General features: G+C 44.8%; 1 pseudogene; it reads right to left on the bottom strand.

Annotated features, from left to right (window-relative positions):
• Nucleotides 1-3925: 3925 nt before the first annotated feature.
• Nucleotides 3926-8988, bottom strand: LOC144826113 (uncharacterized; annotated as a pseudogene).
• Between the last annotated feature and the right edge of the window lie 547 nt (nt 8989-9535).

Here is a 9535-nt window from a genome sequence, read left to right as displayed (position 1 = left end):
GCAGGTAAATTCTGGGCTACTTACGGAATATCTAGCTTGGGTGATCTATATAATGATAAAGGGCTCAAGTTATTCAAAGACTTACAGCTAGTTTATAAACTCCCAGAGCATTTTTTGTTTAAATACATGCAGATCAAAGACTATCTTATGTCAAATGTGGGAGCAAATGAAATGAAACAATCAGATATCTGGGACTGCATTTATGGGGGGGGGGGTCCAAATCTGTGATTGGCTCAATGTATGTTCATTTACATAGTTTATGACAGAGGGTAGTGAAAAACTCGCGGTACAGTGGACACAAACATTGGGAACAATTGTTACACCGAGAATGGTCAAACAGGTTTTATGTAACGTCAAGGATTCGGTTCACTCTGTTAGCTTGCAGCTTCAGCAACTACGTACTACTTGTAGGCTATATTACACCCTGGCTAGAATAGCCAAGTGGGCCCAAGGAAACAATACTGGAGATAAGGTAAACTGCACAAAATGCAGGTTATATGCGGCCAACTTGAAATATATGTTTAAGGAATGCCCAAAATTAAGGGGATATTGGAGAAAAATAATCTAACAAATACTTCATCTTAAATTAGGACAGGGTCAACCACTCACAGATCTCGAAATTATGTTGGGATATAAGGATAATGCTCCAGCAATAGCACACCTTTTTACAATTTTGATGGCTGCTGCCAGGTTGGCTGTTGCTAGGGTCTGGATCTCTGATACACCTCCTGTGGCAGAAGATTGGTGGCTGATTATAAGGGATATTTATATTTTAGAAGCAGCTCTAGTGAAGGCAAGGGGAATTAGATCAATGGTTAAGCTAGAGAGGCTATGGGGACCATTGGCGATGGACAGAATGTAATATGATTTATTTAAAAATGTAGTAATTTGCCCTCTTAAAAAGCTTCTCTGTACACATCATGTTACTCTAAGGTTTTCTACTTTGTTTATTGTATATATATATATATATATATATATATATATATATATATATATATCTTACCACTCCATACATATTAGCATATTATTTAGCTCTTATGTTTATCAATGTGATTTTCCGTATGATGTTAAAAAATTATGCTAATGTTTATATGTATGTATATTGTTTAAAATATGCCCTTTGTGATGATGAATAAAACATTTATATAAAAAATAACCCCAGGGGCCGGCCAGGGCTTCAGTCCAGTCATCTTCGGTCAGGTCCAGTATGTCTTCTAGCCATGCCCTTTTGGTCTAATGTAAAGTCGTACGGGTGTGTGTGGTCAATGTTTGATAAATCTGACGGATCTTATGTGCACCTAGGTCTCCCATTAGCAGACGGCCTTCAAGGGTATTCAACTCTGGCAGAATCTCAATTAAGTGGATTAGGAGAGCAAGTGCATGCCATAAGTTGAGATATTTATAAAATTGCGTTCTATGCAAATGGAACACTTTCTGCAATTGTTGGAACAACTTTAGAGTAGTGCCCTGCATTATGTCTCCCAGAGTGGATATGCCACCTAGGTCCCATTTCCGAAATCCCGCTCGGGCCTTCACATGACGCAGATGTGTACCGTGCCATAGTGGGGTCGCCTGTATTAGGCGGCCACGCCACCCCATCTGTCGGACTGTGTATCTCCAGAGCCGGACCACTGTACTGCTGGCTAGAGGAAGGGAGTTGAAGAAGGGGGCACCCTCCGTAACCGTATGCTCGAGCGCCTACGCCGAGTCTGTTGGGGAGCTATACCACCATTCGTTTTTGATTAGTAAGTGGGAGGCAACATAATAGGCATACGTGTCTGCCCCGTGATGCCTCCGCAGTACGTGGACTGCGTGCACATATTTAGTGCCACCTGGACCGCCGCACCATTCCACAGGAATTTATTATGCACAGCATTGATTCGCGCGAACCAGGTCTGTGGTATATTATTAGGGAAATTCTGCAACCTGTATAATATTCTGGGAAGTGAGACCATTCTCAAAATCGCGGAGCGCCCATACAGTGAGAGCAGGAGAGGAGACCAGATTGCCGTCTCGTCCCTAAGACTAGCCATAAGCGGGTTAATGTTAAGTGGCCATGATGCCTTTGGGCAGGGCGACATACAGATGCCCAAATATTTAAAGCTGCATCGCCCAGGCACCACGTCCCTGATCCCCACAGACCGGGAATAGCACTGATTTAGAGGGGTTAATATGGAGCCCAGTGAATTGGCCAAACACACGGAGAATATGTAGGATTTGTGGACCCGAGAACCACGGGTCAGTCATAAAAAAAAGGAAAATGTCCACGTATAACGTGATACGATCAGATTGGGTCTTCTACCATTCGGAGCCTCTGAGCACAGGATCGCTGCGCACCCATACCACCAAGGGTTCCACGGCAAGGGCGACTAATAATGAAGGCAGGGGGCAACCCTGTCCCGTACCACAGCCAACAGGGAAGGCGAACGACCGATGCCCCGTGATCTGGGCCAAGGCCGTTAGATTCGTATAGAGCAGGCGTACGTAGGCTAAAAAGCACGGGCCGAAGTTGATAACTTCAAGGAGTTGGAAGAGGTACGACCAGCTAAGTGAATCGAATGCCTTGTCAATGTCGGCTAGTAGAATAGCCCCAGGGCACCCAGGCTCTGCGGCCTTTGGCATGGCATTATGGACCCATCGAATATTGTGGCGGGTGGAACGATGTGGCATGAAGCCGGACTGATCCGGATGAACCACGTCCTGCACGCAGGTCCACCTGCGGTCAACGAGGATTTTGCCCAGGGGATTTGGCTCAAAATTGATAAGGGAGGTAGGGCGATAGGAATAGGGATCTTCCCATGGGTGGCCTGGCTTCAGAAACAGGATGATCCTGAGGCAGCATGCCTTGATCAAGAGCTTCATGCATTGCCTCCAATAGGTGTGGAGCTAATGCGTTTATGTGTGGTCCAAGGAACTCCATGGGGAATCCATTGGGGCCGGGGGCCCACCCTTGGCGCTTAGCAGCCAGAACTACACTGAGCTCAACTGTTGTGATGGGGGCATCAAGTTGTTCCTGCACCCAATCTGTGAACTTTCGGGGGAGAATGTCTCTTAGGAATTTGGCTTTTAAGGCCTCGGATAACTGATCTTGGTGTGCGTAGAGTGAGGAGAACTACAGTGCAAACTCTCCACCCACCGCCCCGGGGGGGCGAGTGCAGGATACCATCTGTGTCTCTCAGCAGCAGCAGTGAGACGCCCGCAGGGGACCTCACTGCCTGGCATAGCCTATGGAGCATTTTGCTTGATTTGTCCCCCCACTGGTAAATCCGCTGCTGCAACGCCATCCAGATTTCCTTGGCCTCACCCATAAGGTGTTATATGTGTTGCTGCGTATTACGTTGAAGGGGGGAGCTGGGATCAAGAACAAAGGGGCCTAACTTGAAACAAAATCCTAAACTTACTACTTTTGGTATTCACAGAAGGCATTTAGTAGTAGTAAAGTTAGGATTTTGTCTTAAGTTTGACTTAAGTTTGACTTAAGACAGACTTAAGACAGACTTAATACAGACTTAAGACAAAATCCTAATTTAAGCCTGTCTTAAGTCTGGCTTAAGTCTGTCTTAAGTCAAACTTAAGACAAAATTCTAACTTCACTACTACTACTAAATGCTTTCTGTGAATACCAAAAGTAGTAAGTTTAGGATTTTGTCTTAAGTTAGTTCTGTGAATCGGGCCCTATCTGCGCTTCTAAGGCCCTCTGGCAAGTTTCCAATATAACCAATTGCGCAGAGCGTTTACGTTTTTCATTAGAACAAAAACTGATATCAATCCCGCAGATGGTGGGTTTTAAAAGCTTCCCAGGGGATACCCTTGGATGGGTCCGAGGCCACGTTGGATTCAAGACAGACCAAGTGTGGCAATTTTAGCTTCTTGAAAGACAAAGACTCTTTTTTTAAACATATTTTTATTGATAACAACAGTTAGACAGGTGCATTTACAGCATTGAATATGTCACCGCCCCATCAAAACATACTTTGCAAATAGTAGACGTCATCAAGCTTCTGGTGCATAGCCGTTCCATCTGATACGGGTTACATGACATGTACAACAGAAACAATGCATAACACATCATGCAGCTCTTTGTCTTTGGGTTTACCACTGGGGTGCGTGCCAATGCAATGCGTTATCCAGCCATTGCATAACAACATTTTTAAGAGGATCTAACCTCATTTGAGAAGAGTTTTTCTGAGGGGGTGCCTAAAGTATATGTCTCAACTACTTTAACTTTCAAAAGAACTAATGCATGGGGGCCACAATAAACTGCTGATCTATAAATGGTCATGGTAGAGCCGGTGGGTAGAGTGAGTGAGGTCTGGGGCCTAATCAAAAACATACGTGTCATATGGCTTGCCCAGTAAAATCATGTTTGTGTGGGGGTAGGTGTCTCTCATACCTCATTCCATTTGGGTGGAAGAGGTGTGGTGCAGCGGCCAGGGCAACTAACTCCAGAACCCGGAGGCTCACGGTTTGATTCCCGGCACCGGAGGCAGATCAGCCCAGCACCCTGTGACTCAGGGCAATATTTTGCTTAATCTTCCAGAGGGACCCCAGTTCCTTGACTTGTTCAGATAATTGTTCGCGCTTTACAAATACTGGACATTTACATTTATTTACATTTGTAAAGTGTATTGGAATCTACTATTAGCATCCTTTCTATTCTCTGTATCGTTAGCAAGGTTCTCCCCTTCTGGCAGTTAACCCAACCACAAGTGTATGCTTCCACCTGTCCGTATCTCACCCCTGTTTTACACTGAATCTCGGTCAGGGTGTTCCCTGGCGTCAATGACCTCCTTCCACTGCTTTGCTATGTGACGTCTCCCAGTGATTCCTCTCTAAGTAAAACTCCTCCCTCTGCCCATTGAGTCACATCTCTCATACAGGTGCCTACCACGGGCCCACCAATAGACTTCCAGGCCATTGCTATCCTCCTTCTGGCCAGTACCAAGGCCATATCAAGAAACCTATTTCCAATCTTCCGTTTGGGTGATCGCGGAAAAAGTCCCAAAAGACAGACCTCAGTAGTTGAGTCAAGTGTGCATCCTCGTGTGTCTCTCAGTGTTGCCAATACCGCATCCCAGAACTGATGCAATATGGTGCATTCTCAGGTCTGTGTACAAAATCTGCATCAATATGTTTGCTCCTCAGGCATCCGCGAGCTCACCACCATAGAATACTTGGACTTTGTGGGGCACCATGTAGGTCATATGCAAAGAGTTAAACTGTGTGTACTTCAAACTAGTGTTTCTTGAGACCATTTTAGGGTAGGCTAGGATCTTATTCCACTCCGAGCTCAAAATATTTCAATCTAAAACTGTCTCCCACCGCTGACACAACCTTGACAGAGGTTAACGGGTCATCTCTGACATCGCGCTATATAACCACTTTACTAAATGCTTGGTTGTGCCCGGGAGAGCAGGGATGGCAGTACTCTATGCTTCTTGGGTTCCTCACGGCCCCCTCTCCAAAGTCCTCTGTGTGAACCAGAGCCTCATCCTGGAGGAACGGACCATCCTGTAGGCCAGAGCCTGCAACTAATTCCCTGAAAGAGGAGGAGTGTGGCTCACTGATTAGAGCGGCAGACCCTGATGCAGAGGTCTGGCCCGGGACCAGGGTTCAATTCCCGACGCGGCAGGGTCCTGAGCCCAAATATGTCCACGGACTCGATAATTCTCGCCTCGGTGCCTATTCTAATCATGGGGTCCCACGCTGCAACTCTGGGCAATAGTTGCTTAATCTCCACTACGGCGGCCCACCCGCTGCGGGATGCCTGGCTTTCACCCTGGGGATACCCAGTAGGGGTTATCTCACAGGGAAAAGCCAGGACGGGTTCCCAAGGCAAGCGCCTTGATGCCTTCGGGTGATACGTGCGCTATATAAGTCGCAATACATACATACATACAAAGGGACAAGGGTGATTTGTTGGTAACAGTTCCCTACTGTCTCCAGGCTTACGCCCGTTCAGGCTGATAGCTGTTCAGCTGTGGAAAACGTTAATGGGGCCCCATGTGGTAGGCCCACTAAGGGTAAGTCTGACACTGACAAGGGAGTCCCTTTTGGCTTTACTATATAGCGCTTCCAGCACTGCAACGCAGTAGTCAGCAATAGGGTCGGGCGAACAATCTCAACTGCTCGGATGAGCAGTCTAGCCAACAATCGGCTGGTGTGCTGTGGTCTCTGCCAGTTCTAACTCTTCTAGCCTCAGCCCGTCCAACTACTGCACAACCCACTGTGTTTGGGAGGCTAGGAAGTATAATTCAGAATTTGGCACTCATAAACCACCCTCTGCAACGGGGCACTGCAGAGTTTCTAAGGAGACTCTCTGCTGGCTCTAATCCCTGATCAGTTCTCATAGCAAAGTATCTAGCTGGTGCAACCAGCAGGAAGGAAAAGTCACCGGGAGGTTGAGAAAAAAAGTAAAGCAAATGTGCAAGCATGACCATTTTGAACAGTGATACTCGGGCCATAATCGACAGCCCTCATTCACTGCAGATGGTATAACATATGTCCTGTGTGTATCCTCTAATGACTTGTTAGACTTGATGGATGACAGACTTTTCCCTCATTCACTGCAGGTGTATGTTTTTTCTCCTGTATGTGCTTGCCGATGAATCTTCAGCTCTGATGGCCGAAGAAAAATCTTCTCACATGTACTGCAGCTGTATGTTGTTTCTCCATTATGTGTTCGCTGATGTTTCTTGAGGTGTGATGACTGACGAAAGGTCCTCCCACAAACTGCACACGTATGGCTTTATTTCCATATGTGTTCGCTGATGTTTCATTAGGTTTGATGACTGAGTAAAGGTCTTCCCACATTCACTGCAGCTGTATGGTTTTTCTCCTGTATGTGTTCGCTGATGGTCTTTAAGTACTCATGACCGATTAAAGGTCCTCCCACAATCACTGCTTATGTATAGTTTTTCTCCAGTATGTGTCTGCTGACGATTCTTCAAGTTTGATAAAGGAGTAAAGATACTTCCTCATTCAGTGCAGCTGGATGGTTTTTCTCCTGTATGGGTTCCTGATGGATCTTTAGTTGTGATGACTGACTAAAGGTCCTTCCACATACACTGCACAAGTATGGTTTTTCTCCAGTATGTTTTTGCTGATGGCTCGCTAGTGTTGATAAATGGGAAAAGGCCTTCCCACATTCACTGCAGCTGTACGGCTTTTCTCCTGTATGTAATCGATGATGGACCCTTAGGTATGATAAAGTAGTAAAGCTCCTCCCACATTCAATGCACACATATGGTTTTTCTCCAGTATGTGTTCGCTGATGTCTCGCTAGGGTTGATGATTGAGTAAAGGTACTTCCACATTCAATGCAGCTGTAAGGTTTTTCTCCTGTATGAGTTCGCTGATGTTTCCTTAGGTCTGACGATTGAATAAAGTCCTTCCCACATTCACTGCACACGTGTGGTTTTTCTCCAGTATGTGTGCGCTCATGGTTCTTTAGTGCTGATGAATGTGTAAAGGTCTTCCCACATTCAATGCAGCTGTACGGCTTTTCTCCTGTATGCATACGCTGATGGTACCGTAGGATAGATAAATGATTAAAGCTCCTCCCACATTCGCTACACTCGTATGGGTTTTTTCCTGTGTGCATTCCCTGATGAATCATTACGGTAGATGAATTACTGACACACTTTCCACATTCACTGCACGGGTGTGGCTGCTGATGCGTTAGGCACATATACATTTTTCCTTTTGGTGTTCACACCTCTAAGCTGAGTACGTTTTTTGGACACGTGCGAGGCCTCTTACTGATGACTGGTCATCGTGGCTGATGAAACGTAAAGCTAATCCCAGAGTCATGGATCCCTAAACATGCTAAATAAAATAACAGTAGAGTTGAGATATCACTCATTTATTGTCACACTCATACCGTGTGTACTGCCTATTCACTCCTGGTCATCTTTACTTTTCTGCAGTATGATTTTAAGTATGTGGCATTTGTATAGCACTAACCTAGCCAGAGGCAGCAGAGAGCTGTTAGGGTAAGAACTAACTACATTGATAAATCAGAACATGCTACAACACCACCGCTTCCTTTCAATCATCAGTTCTTTGGCTCACAATTTACTTCTGGTTATGCCATTGAACAACTTCTCTACTTTCTATGGTTTGAGCTTAACTGGGACTTGCATCTATCAACACCACACCAGAGGATAATTATATAAATAAATGTAGGCCAGTCAGTGGGTGGTTATACCTGGGGTTCAGATTTGTGTAGCTTGAATAATTCAGCCTTTGTGTTGAGCGGATTGGGTGCACCTTAAGACCTCTTTGTAATTTCAGTAACTCATCTTCAGGTCTCAGGGCATGAGGAAGGGTGCTCCAGAGGCAGGATTTCTTTTAATAGAGACCTCTGCCACCAAATTGTTGATCCTCAGTGGATAGACAGCAGCTACAAGAATAATTATTGGAGCAGAGTCTTAGTTAGGCAGCCTTGAAGGGAAAGCTCTCTTTGATCATGAGCTGGTATAGCAGCCAAGGGCAAGAGTAAAGTGGCTATTGTGTCTTTAGTCAAACTGAGGCAATCTGCTGTGATTTTGGATAATTTCCCAGTTGCCAAAGATTTTCTTGGGAAGCCACTTTAGAATGGCGATGCAGCAATTCCGGTGTGATGACTCTGTTGCAAGTACCAGGGTGAATTTTGAAAGGCGCAGTAGGAAGGAGAAGATCCTCCTGAAGCAGATATAGAGGGTGGAATAAGCATTTAGTCACTGTGTCCAAAGGAAGGATGAAGGGACCATTGTCGTTCCATCAATTGATGTCTCTGATCAGCCTCTTCATCCCGTGGGTTGGTCTTGCCTTGTTTCTTATTGAGTTTTATCTGCTGATGTGTGATATCTCTGCTCTTATTTGCTTCAACGGTCTCTGAAATAGTGAGTCTTTATCTTCAAGATCTCTTTTAATTTAAATATTTGCTAGCATTTTAGTATTTTCTTCATTCTCTTCAGCACTTTGTTGTGTGTTATGTGCTCATAAGCCCACTCCCTGTTGGATAAAAGAGATCTGAAATCACTCAAGCGTAAGTGTGTGGAGTGAAAATAATATTTCAACAAAAACTATATAAAATCATTTAATTAAATGTACTTAATTATATTTATATTGCAATATGTTCAAGAGCTCTCAAACACAATTTAACTAGATTATTTTGAATTAAACAAGAAAGTATTTGTATTTACAACAAACCACTCCCCTCTGTACTCGATTAGAAAAACCTAGTACAAGCATCAACAAATCTCCATGACAAGAAACAGAGTCCAGTGGCAAAGCACAGAAAAGCAGAGATTGTTGCTTGAAATGTTATTAAATGGCTAAATGGAGGGTAAGGAAAGACAGCATAGTTCCCAAACCTGTAATAAAGAAAGAGAGGTACACCATTGCAGAATACTGAGCATTGTGATCCTGGAGCCGGCAATCGGACGGAGAGAGCTTATTTAGAACATGTCTGAGTTAAATGCATCCTGGCAATGTTTACCTAAAGGTCTGAAGAGCTGGCAGGTCATCTACACATCAGGCAATTAGGTGA

The sequence above is a fragment of the Lissotriton helveticus genome, chromosome 3_2, assembly GCF_964261635.1.
Source record: "Lissotriton helveticus chromosome 3_2, aLisHel1.1, whole genome shotgun sequence".
Taxonomy (NCBI): Eukaryota; Metazoa; Chordata; class Amphibia; order Caudata; family Salamandridae; genus Lissotriton; species Lissotriton helveticus.
Note: the sequence above shows the minus strand (reverse complement) of the source record. Positions and strands in the feature narration are given on the sequence as shown.